Source organism: Eptatretus burgeri, chromosome 9 (genome assembly GCF_056783735.1).
Source record: "Eptatretus burgeri isolate ZD-2024b chromosome 9, Ebu_testis_v1, whole genome shotgun sequence".
NCBI classification, from domain to species: domain Eukaryota; kingdom Metazoa; phylum Chordata; class Myxini; order Myxiniformes; family Myxinidae; genus Eptatretus; species Eptatretus burgeri.
The window spans coordinates 39,435,363-39,453,769 of record NC_140969.1 but is presented as its reverse complement, the minus strand read 5'-3'; the positions used below and the strand labels follow the sequence as shown (position 1 = coordinate 39,453,769).

General features: G+C 44.1%; 1 protein-coding gene and 1 long non-coding RNA gene across 11 annotated transcripts in view; both read right to left on the bottom strand.

The window, feature by feature from the left end:
• Nucleotides 1-789: 789 nt before the first annotated feature.
• On the bottom strand, nucleotides 790-4,208 carry LOC147019952 (uncharacterized). The gene is made up of 2 exons (XR_015061590.1): nucleotides 1,850-4,208; nucleotides 790-1,811 (listed from the first exon to the last, which is right to left on the bottom strand). It is a non-coding gene; the product is annotated as an uncharacterized LOC147019952 (long non-coding RNA).
• Nucleotides 4,209-4,794: 586 nt separating this feature from the next.
• The window catches only part of LOC147019951 (uncharacterized), a 140,623-nt gene continuing 127,010 nt past the window's right edge, over nucleotides 4,795-18,407 (bottom strand). For 6 of the 10 annotated variants that reach the window (XM_085894849.1, XM_085894852.1, XM_085894851.1 and 3 more), the window contains 5 exons: nucleotides 15,107-18,365; nucleotides 6,728-6,799; nucleotides 6,509-6,568; nucleotides 5,332-5,451; nucleotides 4,795-5,234 (listed from right to left, as the gene is read on the bottom strand). The gene's annotated coding sequence lies outside the window, so the exon portion shown is untranslated. Of the gene's footprint in view, nucleotides 5,235-5,331; nucleotides 5,452-6,508; nucleotides 6,569-6,727; nucleotides 6,804-15,106; nucleotides 18,366-18,407 lie in introns of all 10 variants that reach the window. The other 4 variants (XM_085894855.1, XM_085894858.1, XM_085894859.1 and 1 more) reach the window with 4 other exon arrangements.

Genomic DNA, 18,407 nt, shown 5'->3' with positions numbered 1-18,407 from the left:
AGGAAGTAAATTTACAACAACTGGAATACCAGGGGAATTACATCTACCAAGATATTCTTTCTGTGGTCTGGGCACAAACTTGGACAAAAGATTAGATGAAGCTAACAATCCTAAACCCTGGTCTAAACCTAAAAACAAAGTTGATGAAGTGTGTATGAAGCATGATATTGATTATGGAAATAGCAGGACCTTGGAAGAAAAACACGAAGTGGATTGAGAAATGTTGTATAATTTGTCTTTGATACAAAATCCAACTTTGAGAGAAAAAGTTGATGGATTTATCGGGAAGAAGGTGATCAGTGCTAAATTGAGACTTGGGCTTGGAAATTCAAAAAACCTATAGGCTCTGAAGATGTCATTAACATTGAAGAGCAATTAGTTGATTAATTACATAAACCAATAATCACAAAGATTAATAGAAGGAAGGTTTATTCGAAAGAAGTTGATTATATCTGGTCCGCTGACTTGATCGAACTTAATAATGATAAGGGGTACAAGTATGCTTTAACCGTTATTGATTTGAAGAGTAGATATGCGTGGGTTCTTCCTTTGAAAAACTAAAAAGGTAATACTCTTATGTTAGCCTTCCAACAGATATTTAATAAATGCAAGAGAAAACCTAAAAAAATTGTGGACTGATGAGGGCACAGAGTTCTGCAACAAAACATTGATGAATTTTCTTTAAAATAATGGCATTACATTATACAGCATCTTTAATGAAGGAAAAGCGGTTGTTATTGAGCGTTTTAATCACATTTTAAGAGACTATAAAAAATTCACTCAACTCGGTTCTCAACAATGGGTATCTTTAATTCAGGACATTGTATATAAGTACAACGATACGATTCATACCTCACCAAAATCTAAGCCATCCAGAAACATTTACAAAATTAGAATATGAAAAAGAGATTAATCTCAGAAAGCCTAAGTTCAAAGTTGGTGATGTCATAACAATATACAGGTGGAAATCTCATTTTGAAAAAGGTTATACAAAACGATGGACAAATGAACTTTTTAAAATTGTTGTACAACATGCAGTTCCTTGGACTTACAAATTATATGATTTAAAGGGAGAAGAAATCTTGGGTTCATTTTATTCACAAGAATTACAAAAGACAAAACTAAGCAAATAACACCCTTGAAAGCAATAGGTTTTCACAAACCTCTACTTATACATCTCTGTTTTTGTATCGTCAGGAGCATCTGCTGAGGTATTAAATTAAAAATGATAATAAATAAAAAATACTATATATAATGTGTGTATAATGGGGGACGTTCTTAGATCTGTGAACCCCAAACACAGAATCCTCAACTGACGTCAGTCAAGGCTTAACTTTGGTATTGGTGTGTGTGTGTGTGTGTGTGTGTGTGTGTGTGTGTGTGTGTGTGTGTGTGTGTGTGTGTGTGTGTGTGTGTGTGTGTGTGTGTGTGTGTGTGTGTGTGTGTGTGTGTGAGAGAGAGAGAGAGAGAGAGAGAGAGAGAGAGAGAGAGAGAGAGAGAGAGAGAGAGAGAGAGAGAGAGAGAGAGAGAGAGAGAGAGAGAGAGAGAGAGAGAGAGAGAGAGAGAGAGAGAGAGAGAGAGAGAGATATATATATATATATATATATATATATATATATATATATATATATATATATATATATATATATATATATATATATATATATATATATATAAATATAATATTACAGGGAGCATAATCAACCCGAACCTTCACATTTGAAATCCCTCACCCTCACATTTAAAATGCAAACCCTTACAGTTAAAATCCAAACCCTAACATCCCTCACCCACACATTTAAAATCCAAACCTTAACACATCCCTCACCCTCACATTTAAAATCCAAACCCTAACACATCCCTAAAGCAGGTATCTCACTGGGCTGCGACAGCTCGCGACAAAATGTGAACGGGATTCTCCAAAATGTCTGGAAACGTTCGCGGTGGTTCTCAATTTCCTCGCGTGAGTCGCAGGACGTCGCTCTGGTGTCGCTTGATTTTTGAACATGTTCAAAAAATTTGTGCGACAAATTTTCTCTCAAAAGTCACAGAGTTGTCGCGGTTGTCTCGAACCGGTCTCGAACCCTTCTCAATTTAGTTTCCGTGAGTCAGAAGGTGCGACAAATGTGATTCAACTTTGTGAGGGATTGGCGACCTATGAAACTAAATTGTGACTGATTGAATAAAAAAATGAGAATCTGTCCTGGGACCCTTGAGAGCGTGACAAAACTGTGATTCAATCGAGAATATTTTCGGAAGAAATTGTGACATAACTGGAGAAATGGAGAAGAAGAAGCCTTTGTAGTTGTAGTACAGACTGCCAGAGTGAGGTGGAGCTTGTATCATCACATGCTTGCCATCTATGCAGCCATAGCAGTGATGGAAGTTCCAATTGTCTGAGAAGCCCTGAGCCACCTCCTTCCACTCCTCTTCTGTTGTGGGACACTTGAAGGCTGTCTCTTGGTAGTGGTCGTAAATAGCTTGGTACACCTCTGGCACAAAACAATGATGAGGGTGTTGGGGGCAACCCGGAACCCATAGGCCAGCGACTTGTAAGAATCCCCAGTGGCTAGATACCTTAGAGCAGTGTTTCTCAACCGGGGTTCCCCGGAACCCTAGGGTTCCGCGAGAAACAGTAATAAATAGGCTAATGTATTTTTGAGTAGTTTTTGTTTGATTTAATATTCGTAATTTTACTATACACGCATGGCATATTGTTGGAAACTCCTTGGTTATTATAATAGAGGCTTTAACCTCTTATATTATTTACAATTATAACAACCATAGGGAATGTATTTAACGATGTCGATATGGCGCCAGTGTGAAACCGCCCTCACTGGTTAGTGGACGTCCTGTACGCGGCGGATTCGTGTATCATTGAGTGACTGACTCAAGCACAGGACGCATGCATGCACGGTGTTCATCTATCTTCTCTGTGCTTCCTCGCGCGAAGCCTCTCTCTCTCTCAAGGTTAGTTCTTCTGTTTACCTTTATTGCTTCAGCTTTATTTGTTTAAGTTTTGTTGATCAAGTTACATGAGGTGTGTTTTTTAATTGTCAAACAGGCTCAGGGTTGACAAACACTTTCAAAAATGACATTTTCAAACAAAAATAAAAATTTTTTTGTGAATTAAAACCTCGGTGTGAGGTCTCACAAACGAGCAGTATGTTTTTTTTTTATTTCATTGCCAATAAATTTGACAAAAAGGGGGTCATTTTTTCCTTAAACCAGGTATCCGAAAAAAATATATTATATTTACCACGTGAACTACGATAAAAATATAAAAAGAGCTAGATATTAATAATGGTATATAATAATTTTTATGCAGGGGTTCCCTGAGACATGAAAACTATTTCAAGGGTTCCACAAGGGTAAAAAGGTTGAGAAATGCTGCCTTAGAGTGATGGCCAGCTTGAGTCCAGGGGACAGAGGCTTTCTAAAGTTGGTTGTTTTCTTCTCAAGCCTAGGGGTGAGTTCTTCCACCAGGTGGTTGAACATCTCTGGGTCTATACTGACAGAGTTCCTGTAGGACTTGTGACATCCCCCTCTCAGGTGCTTCTTGAGCTTCTCATACATGCCATACTTGTGTCTCTTCAAGAGCCATTCTCTCACCCAAACACTCTTCTTTCTTCTTTCTCTTCTGGCCCTCCTTTCTCTGGCTTTGGACTTGGCCTTCTTAACCGCAGCAGCAGCAAGGAGACATGCTGCAGCCTTCAGCATGTCGGCCTGGTCCTCATCCAGCAGGTTCTGCACTTCTTCACTGCGGTCCATCTCGCTTGAAGTCTGATGACAATATGATTGCTGGAAGGGAGAGGCCTCATATATATATATATATATATATATATATATATATATATATATATATATATATATATATATATATATATATATATATATATATATATATATATATATACATATGTTGTTGTTCGTCTTTCGGCTGCTCCCGTTAGGGGTCGCCACAGCGGATCATCCGTTATGATCCGCATACTGATTTGGCATAGGTTTTATGCCGGATGTCCTTCCTGACCTCCCTGACGCAACCCTGGTCGCCTCTTATGACACAGGGATAAGGATTGAGTTTCGCCATGATTCCGGGCTGCCCCACACCCTCTCATAGCGCGGCCCAGTGCAGAGCTCCCGTCTTCAAGCGATCCTCCGAGTAGCCGGATTACAGGCGCACTCCACCATGCCCGGTCATATATATATATATATATATATATATATATATATATATATATATATATATATATAAATATATATATATATATATATATATATATATATATATATATATATATATATATATATATATATATATATATATATATATATATATATATATATATATATATATATATATATATATATATTAGAGCCTGGTGTTGGTGCAGTGGTTAGGGCTGCAGATTGGGATCCAAAAGGTCCTGAGTTCAAGCCCCGTTGGGCCACTGAATTAATACACCAGGGGGTTGACTCAGCCTGTCATCCTTCCGAGGTCGGCGAAATGAGTACCATTATACTGGGCCGGTGTATACCCCGGTTAAAATAGGTGTACCATATCCCTGTGTCGTAAGAGGCGACCAGGGTTGCGTCAGGAAGGGCATCCGGCATAAAACATGTGCCAAATCACTATGCGGATCATATGGATGATCCGCTGTAGCGACCCCTAACGGGAGCAGCCGAAAGAAGAAGAAGAAGAAATATATATATATATATATATATATATATATATCTATATATATATATATATATATATATATATATATATATATATATATATATATATGTCCCGATTTCTTAATTGTCACGCGCAACTGTTGCACGACATTTGCGCGATGGTCGCACGACCGTCGTGTGGCTGTTGTGCGACAGTTGCATGTGCCAAAAAAATCTCAGTTTTGTCACCCGAACGTCGTGCGAATGTCATGCGACATGTTTGCGAACTCAAGGCGAAGTTCATCCCAAATTTCACCGGGAGTTCGTGGGACATTCGTGCGATATTCGTAAGACATACGCAAATGTGTTTTAGTATAAATTCAGTGTGATCCCAAGTGAAAATTGTCGGTTTTATCGCAATTTTGTGTCTCCAACTAGTCGCGAGCTGTCGCAGCCCAGTGAAATACCGGCTTAACGCAACATAACATCTGTTTTTCTTTAAAATATGTATTTTAATCATATATATATATTTTAATAAGTTTTTTATCCTCTTCTTCCAATTCTGTTACAATTTCCTGTGAGAGAAAATATTAATGTATTAATTCAGTGATTTAATTATCAAATTATTATATGTTTAAATCAAACTCTGAAAATAGGAAAAGAAAATCTTACCTCAATAGATAAGAGGTTTGAATCCATTTTATCAATTTGAAGATTTAGTTCCAGACAGGTAGTAGGACTCCAAGGAACTCCAAAGTCATCCCATTCGAGCTCAGCAGTAGTCCATTCTCACTGAAAGTAAAAATAAGTTTAAGTTTAGCCTGTGTTGCAGACCTTTATATAAGAATGGTGGGTGTGGTTTCCTTGGGAATTTCCCGAGGCAAGCCTTGTGGGACAGGATCTAACTGGAAATGATGTAGGTGGTCTTTACAAAAGTGCATGGGGCTTAGGGAAAGCAGGAGGGGCTTCGGAAAAGTGGACGTGGCTAATGAAAGTGTGGCTTATGAGAAAAATATATTTGGATCAGGTGCTCAGACAAGAGCATTAAGAGAGCTTTGTCATTTCATCTCTGCTCAACAAAGTTACTTAAGGTCTAAAGAAGAGTGCATTAAAAGAGACCATGAACTTTCAAACATTACCTTGAATGTATATGGAAGAGAAAAGATGTTTATAGAGAGATGAATCTTATTAGAAATCATAAACATGAAATATTCTCAGAGACTGTTTGTAAGAAAGCTCGAACAGTATTTGATGAAAAGAGATACATAATTAGTGATGGAATAAATACAGAACCTTATGGATTTAAAGTATAAGTATAAACAAAAATGGTGTTTGGAGTTTTAACGGGCTGCTGCGGCCTTTTTTAAATTGATGAAGAAATGAAGTTATTCCTGAAAATAAAACACAAATATTTATAGGATCTCCATTTACGACTCAATTTGGTAAAATAAATGATCAAGTGAAAGGTGGGGGGGGGGGTGAAGCTTTGATAAGTGGGACACATTACTGCGTCAAATCCTCCCTTTTGATACGACTCACCGCTCATACACAGAAACATATAACAAGGCAGGAGACAAGAGGGGTGGAAGAGAGAAGTACAAAATAGTGGAGAACAATGACAATAGGATATCTGTTAAAGGGAGAGGGATGGGGCAGGGTACACGGGGTAAAGAAGATGATACTACAGGAACTTTCAGGAAGGAAAACAGGGAATTTGAAGGAGGTGCATTTGGGGTGGATTAACAGGAATAATAAAGATCAAGATTTTGAATGGGGAAAGATATGATATGGTGGTGAACAGCTGTTTTGAAGAGCCCCCCCCCCACTTCCCATGGTTCCTTTTACGTACGTCTCCACTGTTCCATTTGCACCTTGTTGTGTCCTGAACCATCCAGTGCACGAACGATGTCTTCAAAACAAAAGAAACCATGCCATTCTGAGAAGTTTTTGAATGCTTCTCATACATATACAGAAAGTCAGCATTACTTGGGCATAGAAAATGTAATCAGTTGAGGTATGAGAGCACATTTCAGCATAGAACGGGAATATAAAACATTCTCTTACTCACCCGTCACTGATTTTCCAAGTACTCATCAAATTCACCGCTCACCAACATCTTCCGATGACTCTCCAGCATCCTCTTCCTCGACCAATGAAGCCACACAAAGAGATCAAACAAGAAAAAACATTTTTTTTTTCTGACTTGTTATGTCATTCAAAACATAGATGCATCAACATGAAAATAGAAAAACATGGGGTGGATTGATGGGAGTAATAAAGATCAAGATATTGGATGGGGGAAGATATGATATGGTGGTGACCAGTTGTTTTGAAGACCTGGAGGGAGGAGTGGGAATGAAGAAAGAATGGGAGTTTGTTCCAGAGGCAGGGAAAAACAGGAATGAAAGAGTGAAGGCGAAGAGTGATTCTTCACTTTGACAGTTTCACCAGAAAGCGTTTTTTGTCAGGCTTGAGCACCCAGAGGAAATATAGGGGGGACAGACAACAGACAGAACAGGGGAGCAAGGCCAGAGAGGAGAAGGTAGCAGTCAGAAAGACGACCGACCTGTCTCTGGTGAGAGAATGAGAGACCCAAAGACAGCTTCATCATGGGAGATACCAATGATCCTCAAAGCCTTGGTTTCCACAGCGTGAAATCGAGTTAGGTACAAGGCAGGAGCACCACCCCAAAAGGGGGAGCAGTACTCCATCAGGCTGTGGATGAAAGCTTTGTAAGTGGTTAGAAGCTCAGGTATGCCAAGGAAGGACTTTGCACGACGTAGGATGCCCAGTCAGTGACTGGCTTTGGATGCCAGCTTGGAGATGTGGCTTTCCAGGAAAGATCGTGGCAGACAGTGAGCCCCAAAAGCTTGAATGAAAGGACTTCTTCAAGGGGATGGTCGAGAAAGTACATCGGGAGTTTTCCAGATGGTCCTTTCGGAGAGACATGGTGAGGGTGTGAGATTTGTGAGGATTGAAAGATACGTTCCAAGTGTTTGACCAGCTTGCAATTTTATCCAGGTCTGCAAAGAGTGAAGTGGCTGCTGCCTTCCGATCAGAGGGATGAGAGATGGTACGGCAGAGGGTGGAGTTATCAGCAAAGAGAAAAAGAGGATTTTCCAGGGAATCTGAGAGATCATTGATGAAAATCAGAAAAACCACAAGGGCAGAAACACTACCTTGAGGAACTCCAGCCTGGACGGAAAGAGATGAGAGAATTCCATGAAGAGCCACGCGTTGACTGCAACAGGAGAGGAAGTCCGTTAGCCATGAGTGATGATGACCTTGGACACCATAAGAAGAGTTGAGCAGTGCGGGATGCCAGACCGTATTGAAAGCTCGCGATATGTCTTGGGAGATGGCTCTTTTTTTTGTATACCTTGTCGAGGGTCGTATGAGAGCTAACACACAACGCACAGCAAGGGGAGCATGAGACAAGAGGGGCAGGAATGGGAAGGACAAAACAGTGGGGAACAGAGACATTAGGAGATCTGTGGAAGGGAGAGGGATGCGGTGGGGAACATGGGGAATAGAAGATGGACATTACAGGGACTTTCAGGAATAAAGCAGGGAATATGAAGGAGGTGGGCTTGGGGTGGATTAACAGGGGTAGAAAAGATTGAGGATTTGGATGGGGGATGATAAGAGGTGGTGGTGAACAGCTGTTTTGAAGTCCTGGAGGGAATAATGGGATTGAATAGAGTGAGGGTGGTTGTAAGGTGGGTACAGATGCTACTCTGATCTCATGTTTGGCTTTTTGGAACTCCATCCATTGTTGGGAAAGCAGAAATAGCATGTCCAGGGTTGAGTGACCTGGTCTAAATCCAAATTGATGGTCAGAAATCAAGCCATTTGAGAAGTGGAAGGATTTGATTTTGGATGCGGTTACAGATTCCATGACCTTACCCATGTTCGGGAGCAGGCTGATTGGTCTGAAGTTGCACGGATCATTTTTTGCACCTTTTTACCACTCAGCCCGAATTGGGCTAAGGGGTATTGTCGTCACAGGCGTTGTCTGGCGGGCGTCCGGGCGTCCGTTCGGGCGTCTGTCAACTTTTGGTTTCCGTCAATTTCGAGAACGCCTTGTCCGATTGCATCCAATCTTGCAGGGTATGTTGGGGTTGAGTAGAGGAAGGTTCCTTTCGAAAATGGGCATGCTGCGATTTTCAATGTGGCCTCCATGGCAGCCATCTTGAAATTGGTTTCTGTCGATTTCGAGGAGAACGCCTTGTCCGATTAAATCCATTTTCGCAGTGTGTGTTGGGGCTGGGTCGAGGAAGGTTCCTTTCGATATTCAGTGCGATGCGATATCCAATATGGCGGCTAGGGCAGCCATCTTGAATTTGGTTTCCGGACAATAACTTGAGAACGGCTTGACAGATTCATTTTATTTTCATGGGGCTATAATGGGGGTGGTTAAAGGAAGGTTCCTTTCGATATACAGCACAATCCGATATCCAATATGGCGGCTAGGGCAGCCATCTTGAATTTGGTTTCCGGACAATAACTTGAGAACGGCCTGACTTATTGATTTCATTTTTGTGTGATATAATTGTGGTGTTTAGAGGAAGGTTCCTTTTGATATTCAGCGCAATCCGATATCCAATATGGCGGCTAGAGCAGCCATCTTGAATTTGGTTTCCGGACAATAACGAGAACGGCGTCACACATTGATTTTATTCTGGCGAGGTATAATGGGGTTGAGTAGAGGAAGGTTCCTTTCCAAAATGGGCGCGCTTCGATTTTCACTGAGGCCGCCACGGCAGCCATCTTGAAATTGGTTTCCGTCAATTTTGAGGAGAACGCCTTGTCCGATTAAATCCATTTTTGCTGGGTGTGTTGGGGTTGAGTAGAGGAAGGTTCCTTTCGAAAATGGGCGGGCTGCGATTTTCACTATGGCCACCATCTTGAAATTGGTTTGCGTCAAGGGGCTGAGGGGTTACGCCCGCTTTGCGGTGCTATTTTTGAACAGAGCTGTAATGTTTGCTGATTTCCAATCAGATGGCAGGTGACTTTGAGAAAATGAGAGTGTGAATAGAAAAGAGAGTGGGCGAGCAGAGCAGCAGATCTGTTTTTCAGGACACGTGGGCTGATGCCATCAGGACCGGTTGCAGAATCTGAGTCAAGGTTTGACAGCAAGCTCTTCACCTTGTCAGGAGAAAAGGACACAGAGTCCAGGAACAGCTGGGTGCTACTGGGTAAGGTGGGTACAGAAAGCAATGGGTTTGGGACACAAGATTTCGAAGCAAACACAGAGTTTAGGTATTCAGCCTTTTTACATGCAGGGTCAGCTGTGCGGCCATTTGAGGTAAGGGAGGGATGGAGCGGGAACATACCCCAGAAATGGAATTAATTAGATGTCACCAGGATTTGGAGGAAGGATACGAGTTTGAGAGTTCAAACTTGAGATGAGAAAGGTGTTGTTTCCTGGCTCTCCTCAGGGTAGACACACACTTGTTCCGAGCTTTGTGGAAGGAACTGAGATTGTCTTCAGTCAGATTTGCCTTCAATGAGGCAAAGGCAAGTTGTTTCCGGACAACTGCCTTACAACAAGATTCAGTGTACCATGGGCCGGAAGAATGGAAGGACTTGATGATAACTCTACTCTATGCCGTGACATCCCTCACCCTTCAGACAGGTAGGCTGTCACCTCTTCAATCCCTCTCTTTAGACCTTGAAAAAAAATCACAAACTGGTCAAACACTTGGAATATGTCTCACAATCCTGATAAATCTCACACTCTCACAATCCCTCTCCAAAACTACTGTCGAGCAATCCCTCCGATCTACTACCTCAGCAATCCTCTTTAGGAAGTTCATGCATGCAAACTCACGGGTCTTACTATCAGCCATGATCTTCCACAGGCAAACCACATTTTAAGTTGGTCTCCAAAGCCAGCTGCCCATTGTGCATCCTCCAACATACAAAGTCCTTACTTGACACACCTGAACAGCTATCCACCTCCAAGGCTTTCATCCGCAGCTTTATGGAGAATTGCTCTCTTCTCCAGGCTGGTACCCCTGCCTCAGCTAAATTCTGTTGAAACCAAGGCCTTGAAGAATATTGAAATCTTCCACGATGAAGCTGAGTCCATGGGCCTATCTCTTCGCCATCGCAGACAGTTCGGTCGTCTCTCTGTCTTTGACCGCCTCTTTTCTTGTCATGCACTCTCTGCTCTTTCCGTGCTTTGTCCACCCGCCCCACAAGGTTTCTGCAGGGCTCACACAGTCCACCACCAACCTCCTGGTGAAACAACCGAAATATCAGATCAATGCTCACCTTCACTCATTTTTTCCTCTTCTTTTTTTCCCTGCTTGTGAAATGAACTTCTACATTCTTTTTTTCTTCTTCTTTTTTGTATACCTTGTTGAGGCTCGTGTGAGAGCTAACACACAACGCACAGCAAGGGGGGGGGGCAGGAGACAAGAGGGGTGGGAGTGGGAAGGAAAAACAGTGGGGAACAGAGACAGGAGATCTGTGGAAGGGAGAGGGATGGGGCGGGGAACATGGGGAACACAAGATGGACATTACAGGGACTTTCAATAAGGAAAGCAGGGAATTTGAAGGAGGTGGGCTTGGGTAGATTATCGGGGGTAGAAAATATTGAGGATTTGGATGGGGGATGATGAGACGTGGTGGTGAACAGCTCTTTTGAAGGCCTGGAGGGAAGAATGGGATTGAATAGAGTGAGGGAGTTTATTCCAAAGGTGGGAAAGAAGAGGAATGAAAGAGTGAAGGTGAGCAGTGATTCGTGATTTTGGTAGTTTTACCAGAAGGGGGTTGTTGGCGGACCTTGAGCGCCCTGCGGAAATGTGGTGGGGACAAATCGCAGAGAGAGCAAGGGGGGCGAGGCTGGAGAGGAGACGGTAGAAGACAGAAAGACCACTGACCAGCCTGCGGTGAGTGAGTGAGAGGCCCAAAGACTCAGCCTCATTGCGGAAGATGCCAATGATCTGAAAGGGATGAGAGATGGTATGGTCTTGAACGAGATGGTACGGTTTCAATCTCATTTTCCCTCCAGGTCTTGAAGACAGCTGTTCACCACCATGTCAGATCATCCCCAATCCAAAGCAATGATCTCTCAAGTATCTCTCCCTGGTTACTCCCTCCTCCGGTATGACAGACCTGAGCCTTGTCCTGGTGGAGGAGTTGCTCTCTTCATCAGACTCTATTCCTCACTCTCCATGCACTACCCTCACTCCCCCACACCTCCAGGAATATCTTTGGCTACGGCTTCCCTCCACTCCCACCTCATGTTTATATGTGTACTGTACCGTCCACCGAACAGTGATGACTCCATCTACACCTCACTCTCCGAAAACATGGACTATCTTCTATCTTCTCATCCAAACTCTCTCTTCCTCTTATGTGGCGACTTCAATTGTCATCACGCCAGTTGGCTAGGTGTGGGTACCTCTCTCACCTGCCATGGGACATCAGCAAAAGCTTTCTGTGACTCATTGGGACTGACTCAATCGGTCAACTTCCCGACCCGGATCTCAACCAATGGTACTCCATCTCTTCTGGATCTGATTTTGACAAATTTCCCTGACAATATCTGCTGCTCTTCCTTCGCTCCAATTGGTTCTTCTGACCACGTCCTTGTTAAAGTGGACATCTCTCTGGCTGTTATCAGAGAACCACCTCACCGCCGTCGAGTCTGGCATTTCACTCAAGCCGACTGGCAGGGTCTCCGAGCAGCCATCAAACTTACAGACTGGTCTGCTATCACTACTTTCTCAAACATCAACTCATCCTGGGAATTCTTTCAAAGAAACTTGCTCTCCCTCATGCACAGATTTATCCCCTCTCGTGTTCAGTTGTCTTACCCTTCCTCCCGCCCTTGGTTTACTGAAGCTTGTGGCGAGGCAGTTGTCCTGAAACAACTTGCCTTTGCCTCATGGAAAGCAAACCCAACTGAGGGCAATCTCAGTTCTTTCCACAAAGCTCGGAACAAGTGTGTAGCTACCCTCAGGAGAGCCAGAAAACAACATCTTTCTCATCTCAAGTCTGAACTCTCAAACCTCTCTCCCTCCTCAAAATCCTGGTGGCGTTTAATCAAATCTGTTTCTGGTGTATGTTCCCCCTCCATCCCCTCCCTTACCTCAAATGGCCGCACTGCTGATTCCACACGTGATAAAGCTGAATGTCTAAACTCGGTGTTTGCAGCTAAATCTTGTGTCCCAAACCCATCACTATCTCTACCCACTTTACCCAGTCGCACCCAACTGTCCCTGAGCTCTGTATCCTTTTCTCCTGACAAGGTGGAGAGCTTGCTTTCAAACCTCGAGTCAGATTCTGCAACCGGTCCAGACGGCATCAGCCCACGTGTCCTCAAAGCCTGCTCTTCTGCTCTTGCTCACCCTCTCTCTGTTCTATTCACCCTCTCATTTTCCCAAGGTCATCTGCCATCTCCTTGGAAATCTGCTAACATCACTGCCCTGCATAAAAAAGGTGCAAAAACAGATCCCTGTAACTATAGACCAATCAGCCTTCTCCCAATCATCAGCAAGGTTATGGAATCCATCATCGCTTCAGACATGAAATCCTTCCTCTTCTCCAATGGCTTGATTTCCAATCATCAATTTGGTTTCAGACCAGGTCACTCTACCCTAGATATGCTGCTACTGCTCTCCCATCAATGGATGGAGGTCCTCAATGCCAGACAGGAAATCCGAGCCGTATCCCTGGACATATCACGTGCTTTTGACACAGTCTGGCACCCTGCCCTACTCACCAAACTCTCTTCCCATGGTATTCAAGGCCATCTCCACTCATGGCTCGCAGACTTCCTCTCCTGTCGCAGTCAACGTGTGGCCCTAAATGGAGTTCTTTCATCCCCTCTTCCTGTGCAGGCTGGAGTTCCTCAAGGTAGCGTTCTGGGCCCTGTTCTTTTTCTGGTTTTCATCAATGATCTCTCGGACTCTCTGGAAAATCCTCTATTTCTCTTTGCCGATGACTCCACCCTCTGCCGTACCATCTGTCATCCCTCAGACCGGCAAGCAGCAGCTTCTTCGCTCACTGCAGATCTGGATAAAATCACAAACTGGTCCAACACGTGGAACATGTCTTTCAATCCAGACAAATCTCACACTCTCACTATGTCTCTTCGAAAGGACCGTTTACAAAACCCCCCCATCCACTTTCTCAACAATCCTCTGGAAGAAGTCTTTTCTTTCAAGCTTCTGGGTCTCACTATCTGCCATGACCTTTCCTGGGAAAGTCACATTTCCAACCTTTCCTCAAAAGCCAGTCGCCGACTGGGAATCCTCCGTCGTGCAAAGTCCTTCCTCGGCCCTCTTGAGCTCCTGACCACTTACAAAGCTTTTGTCCGTAGCCTGATGGAGTTCTGCTCTCCCCTCTGGGCTGGTGCTCCTGCCTCCCACCTTTCTCGACTTCACGCTGTCGAAACCAGGGCTTTTAAGATCATTGGCATCTCCTGCAATGAAGCTGAGTCTTTGGGCCTCTCACTCAATCACCGCAGGTTGGTCGGTGGTCTTTCTGTCTTCTACCGACTCCTCTCCAGCCTTGCCCCCCCTGCTCTCTCTGCGATTTGTCCCAACCACATTTCCACAGGGCGCTCAAGGTCCACCAACAACCCCCTTCTGGTAAAACTACCAAAATCACGAATCACTGCTCATCTTCACTCTTTCATTCCTCTTTTTTCCCGCCTTTGGAATAAACTTCCTCACTCTATTCTTTCCCATTCTTCCCTCCAGGCTTTCAAAACAGCTGTTCAGCACCACCTCTTATCTTCCCCCATCCAAATCCTCGATCTTTTCTACCCCCGATAATCCACCCAAGCCCACTTCCTTCAATTCTCCTGCTTTCCTTCCTGAAAGTCCCTTTAATGTCCATCTTCCCCTCGCCATGTTCCCCGTCCCATCCCCATCCCTCTCCCTTCCACAGTTCACCTGTGTCTGTTCCCCAATGTTTTGTCCCTTCCACTCCCGCCCCTCTTGTCTCATGCCTCCTTGCTGTGAGTTGTGTGTTAGCTCTCATACGAGCCTCGACCAAGGTATACAAAAAAAAAAAAAAAAAAAAAAATGACCTTCTCTACCCTCATTAACCCCAACCAAATCCCCCCTCCTCGGAGTTTCCTTCTACATCCATGTTGACCCCATGCATCCACTCATGCCTTACATTCCTCCCCACACTCATTGTTTATAAAAGTCTCTTTCTATCTTGTCTTCCACTCTTGGTGTCCCCCTTCCACCGTTCCTTTTGCGTGCGTCTCCACTGTTCCATTTGTACCCTGTTGTGCCCAGATCCATCCAGTGGACTATGTCTTCAAAACAAAAGAAACCCTGCCATTCCGAGAAGTTTTTGAATGCTCCTCATACATGTCCAGAACGTCAGCATTAATTGGGCATAGAAAATGTAATCAGTTGAGGGACGAGAGCACATTTCAGCATAGAATGGGAATATAAAACATTCTCTAACTCACCCATCACTGATTTTCCAAGAACTCATCAAATTCACCACTCACCAACATCTTCTGATGACTCTCCAGCATGCTCTTCCTCTAAAAATAAAGCCACACAAAGGGATCAAACAAGAAAAGTTTTTTTTTTTCTTTTCCTGACTTTTGTCATTGAAAACTTCGATGTGTCAACATGAAAACATAGATGCATGGGTTGGATTAATGGGAGTAATAAAGATCAAGATTTGGGATGGGGGAAGATATGATATGGTGGTGAACAGCTGTTTGAAGACCTGGAGGGAGAGGTGGGATTGAAGAGAGAACGGGAGTTTGTTCCAGACGCAGGGAAAATGAGGAATGAAAGAGTGAAGGTGAGGAGTGATTCTTGATTTTGGCAGTTTCACCAGAAAGGGTGTTTTGTCAGAACTTGAGTACCCAGAGGAAATATAGGGGGGACAGACAACAGACATAGCAGGGGAGCAAGGCCGGAGAGGAGACGATAGAACACAGAAAGACCACTGACCTATTTCTGGTGAGAGAATGAGAGACTCATCTTCATCGTGGGAGATACCAATGATCCTCAAAAGCCTTTGTTTCCACAGCGTGAACTCGAGCTCTGTATGAGGCAGGAGCTTCACCTCAAAGTGCGGAGCAGTACCCCCATCACGCTGCGGATGAAAGCTTTGAAGTGGTTTGAAGCTCAGGTGTGCCAAGGAATGACTTTGCACAATGTGGGGATGCCCAGTCGACGACTGGCTTTGGAGGCCAGCATGGAGATGTGACTTTCCCAGGAAGGATCATGGCAGATAGACAGTCGGATGCACAAGCTTGAAAGAAAGGACTTCTTCAATTGAATTGTTTGGAACGTATATGGGATAGGGGTGCGGGGGGTTCCAGATGGTCCTTTCGGAGAGACATCGTGAGGGTGTGAGATTTGTCAGGTTTGAAAGACATATTCCAAGTGTTTGACCAGCTTGTGATTTTATCCAGGTCTGCAAAGAGTGAAGAGGCTGCTGCCTTCCGATTAGAGGGATGAGAGATGGGACGGCAGAGGGTGGAGTCATCATCAAAGAGATGAGGATTTTCCAGGGAATCTGAGAGATCATTGATGAAAACCAGAAAAAGCACAGGGCCCAGAACACCACCTTGAGGAACTCCAGCCTAGACGGAAAGAGGAGATGAGAGAATTCCATGATGGACCACGCTTTGACTGAGACAGGAAAGGAAGTCCATGAGCCATGAATGGAGATTGCCTTGGATACCACAAGAAGAGATTGTGGTGAGCAGTGCAGGATGCCAGACTGTATCGAAAGCTCGCAATATGTCCAGGTAGATGACTCTTATCTCATGTTTGGCTTTTAGGACCTCCATCCTTTGTTAGGAAAGCAGAAGTAGCATATCCTGGGTTGAGTGACCTGGTCTTAATCCAAATTGATTGTCAGAAATCAAGTCATTGGGGAAGAGGAAGGATTTGATTTAGGAAGCGATTATGGATTCCATGACCTTGCCGATTGATTGGGAGCAGGCTGATTGGTCTGTAGTTGCAAGGATCTGTTTTTGCACCTTTTCATGAAGAGCGATAATGTTTCTGATTTCCAAGCAAGTGGCAGATGAGCTTGAGCAAATGGGAGTGTGAATCGAACAGAGAGAGGGCGAGCAGAGCAGTTTTTTAGGACACGTGGGCTGATGCCATTAGGACCGGTTGCAGAATCTGAGTCGAGGTATGACAGCAAACTCTTCACCTTGTCAGGAGAAAAGCACACAGATTCCAGGAACAGCTGGGTGCTACTGGGTAAGGTGGGTACAGAAAGCGATGGGTTTGGGACAAAAGATTTAGAAGCAAACACAGAATTTAGGCATTCATCCTTTTCACGTGCAGGGTCAGCTGTGTGACCATTTGAGGCAAGGGAGAGGGTGGAGGGGAACATACACCAGAAATGGACTTAACTAGACGCCACCAAGATTTGAGGAAGGAGACAAGTTTGAGGGTTCAGACTTGAGATGAGAAAGTTGTTGTTTCCTGGCTTTCCTCAGGGTAGACACACACTTGTTCCGAGCTTTGTGGAAGGAACTGAGATTGCCTTCATTCAGATTTGCCTTCCATGAGGCGAACGCAAATTGTTTCAGGACAACTGCCTCGCAACAAGCTTCAGTGTACCATAGGCGGGAAGAATGGTAGGACATGATGACTCGACTCTCTGCCGTGACATCCTTCACCCTTCAGATAGGCAGGCTGTCAACCTCTTCAATCTCTCTCTTTAGACCTTGATAAAAAAATCACAATCTGGTGAAACACTTGGAATATGTATCAATCCTGATAAATCTCACACTCTTACGATCCCTCTCCGAAAGGACTGTCCAGCAATTCCTCCTATATACTTTCTCAACAATCCCCTTGAGGAAGTTCAGTCATGCAAACTCACAGGTCTCACGATCAGCCAACATCTCTCGTGGGCAAACCACATTTTAAGTTGGCCTCCAAAGCCAGCTGCCCACTCGGCATCCTCCGTCGTACAAAGTCCTTACTTGACACACCTGAACTGTTATCCACCTCCAAGGCCTTCATCTGCAGCTTTATGCAGAATTGCTCACTTTTCCAGGCGAGTACCCCTGCCTCAGCTAAATTCTGTTTAAACCAAGGCCTTAAAGAATATTGAAATCTCCCACGATGAAGTTGAGTCCATGGGCCTATCTCTTCACCATCACAGACAGTTCGGTGGTCTCTTTGTGTTCTACCGCCTCCTTTCTTGTCAAGCAGCCTCTGCTCTTTCTGTGCTTTGTCCACACCCCCCCACCCCCAGACCCACAAGGTTTCTGCAGGGCTTACACAGTCCACCATCAACCCCCTTCTGTTGAAACTAGCGAAATCTCGGATCAATGCTCACCTTCACTCATTTTTTCCTCATTAATTTTTTTCCTGCTTGTGTAACAAGTTTCCACATTCTTTTCAATCTCATTTTCCCTCCAGGTCTTGAAGACAACTGTTCACCACCATTTCCGATCATCCCCAATCAAAAAAAAATGACCTTTCCTGCCCTCGTTAACCCTACACAAATCCCCTCCCTCCTCGGAATTTCCTTCTGCATCCATGTTGTTGACCCCATGCATCCACTCATGCCTAACATTACTACCCACACCCATTGTTTGTCAAACTCTCCTTGTGTCTTGTCTTCCACTCTTGGTGTCCCCCTTGCACCGTTCCTTTTGTGTGCGTCTCCACTGTTCCATTTGCGCTCTGTTGTGTCCTGATCCGATGTCTTCACGCAATGTCTTCGACCAATGTCTTCAAAACAAAAGAAACCATGCCATTCCGAGACGTTTTTGA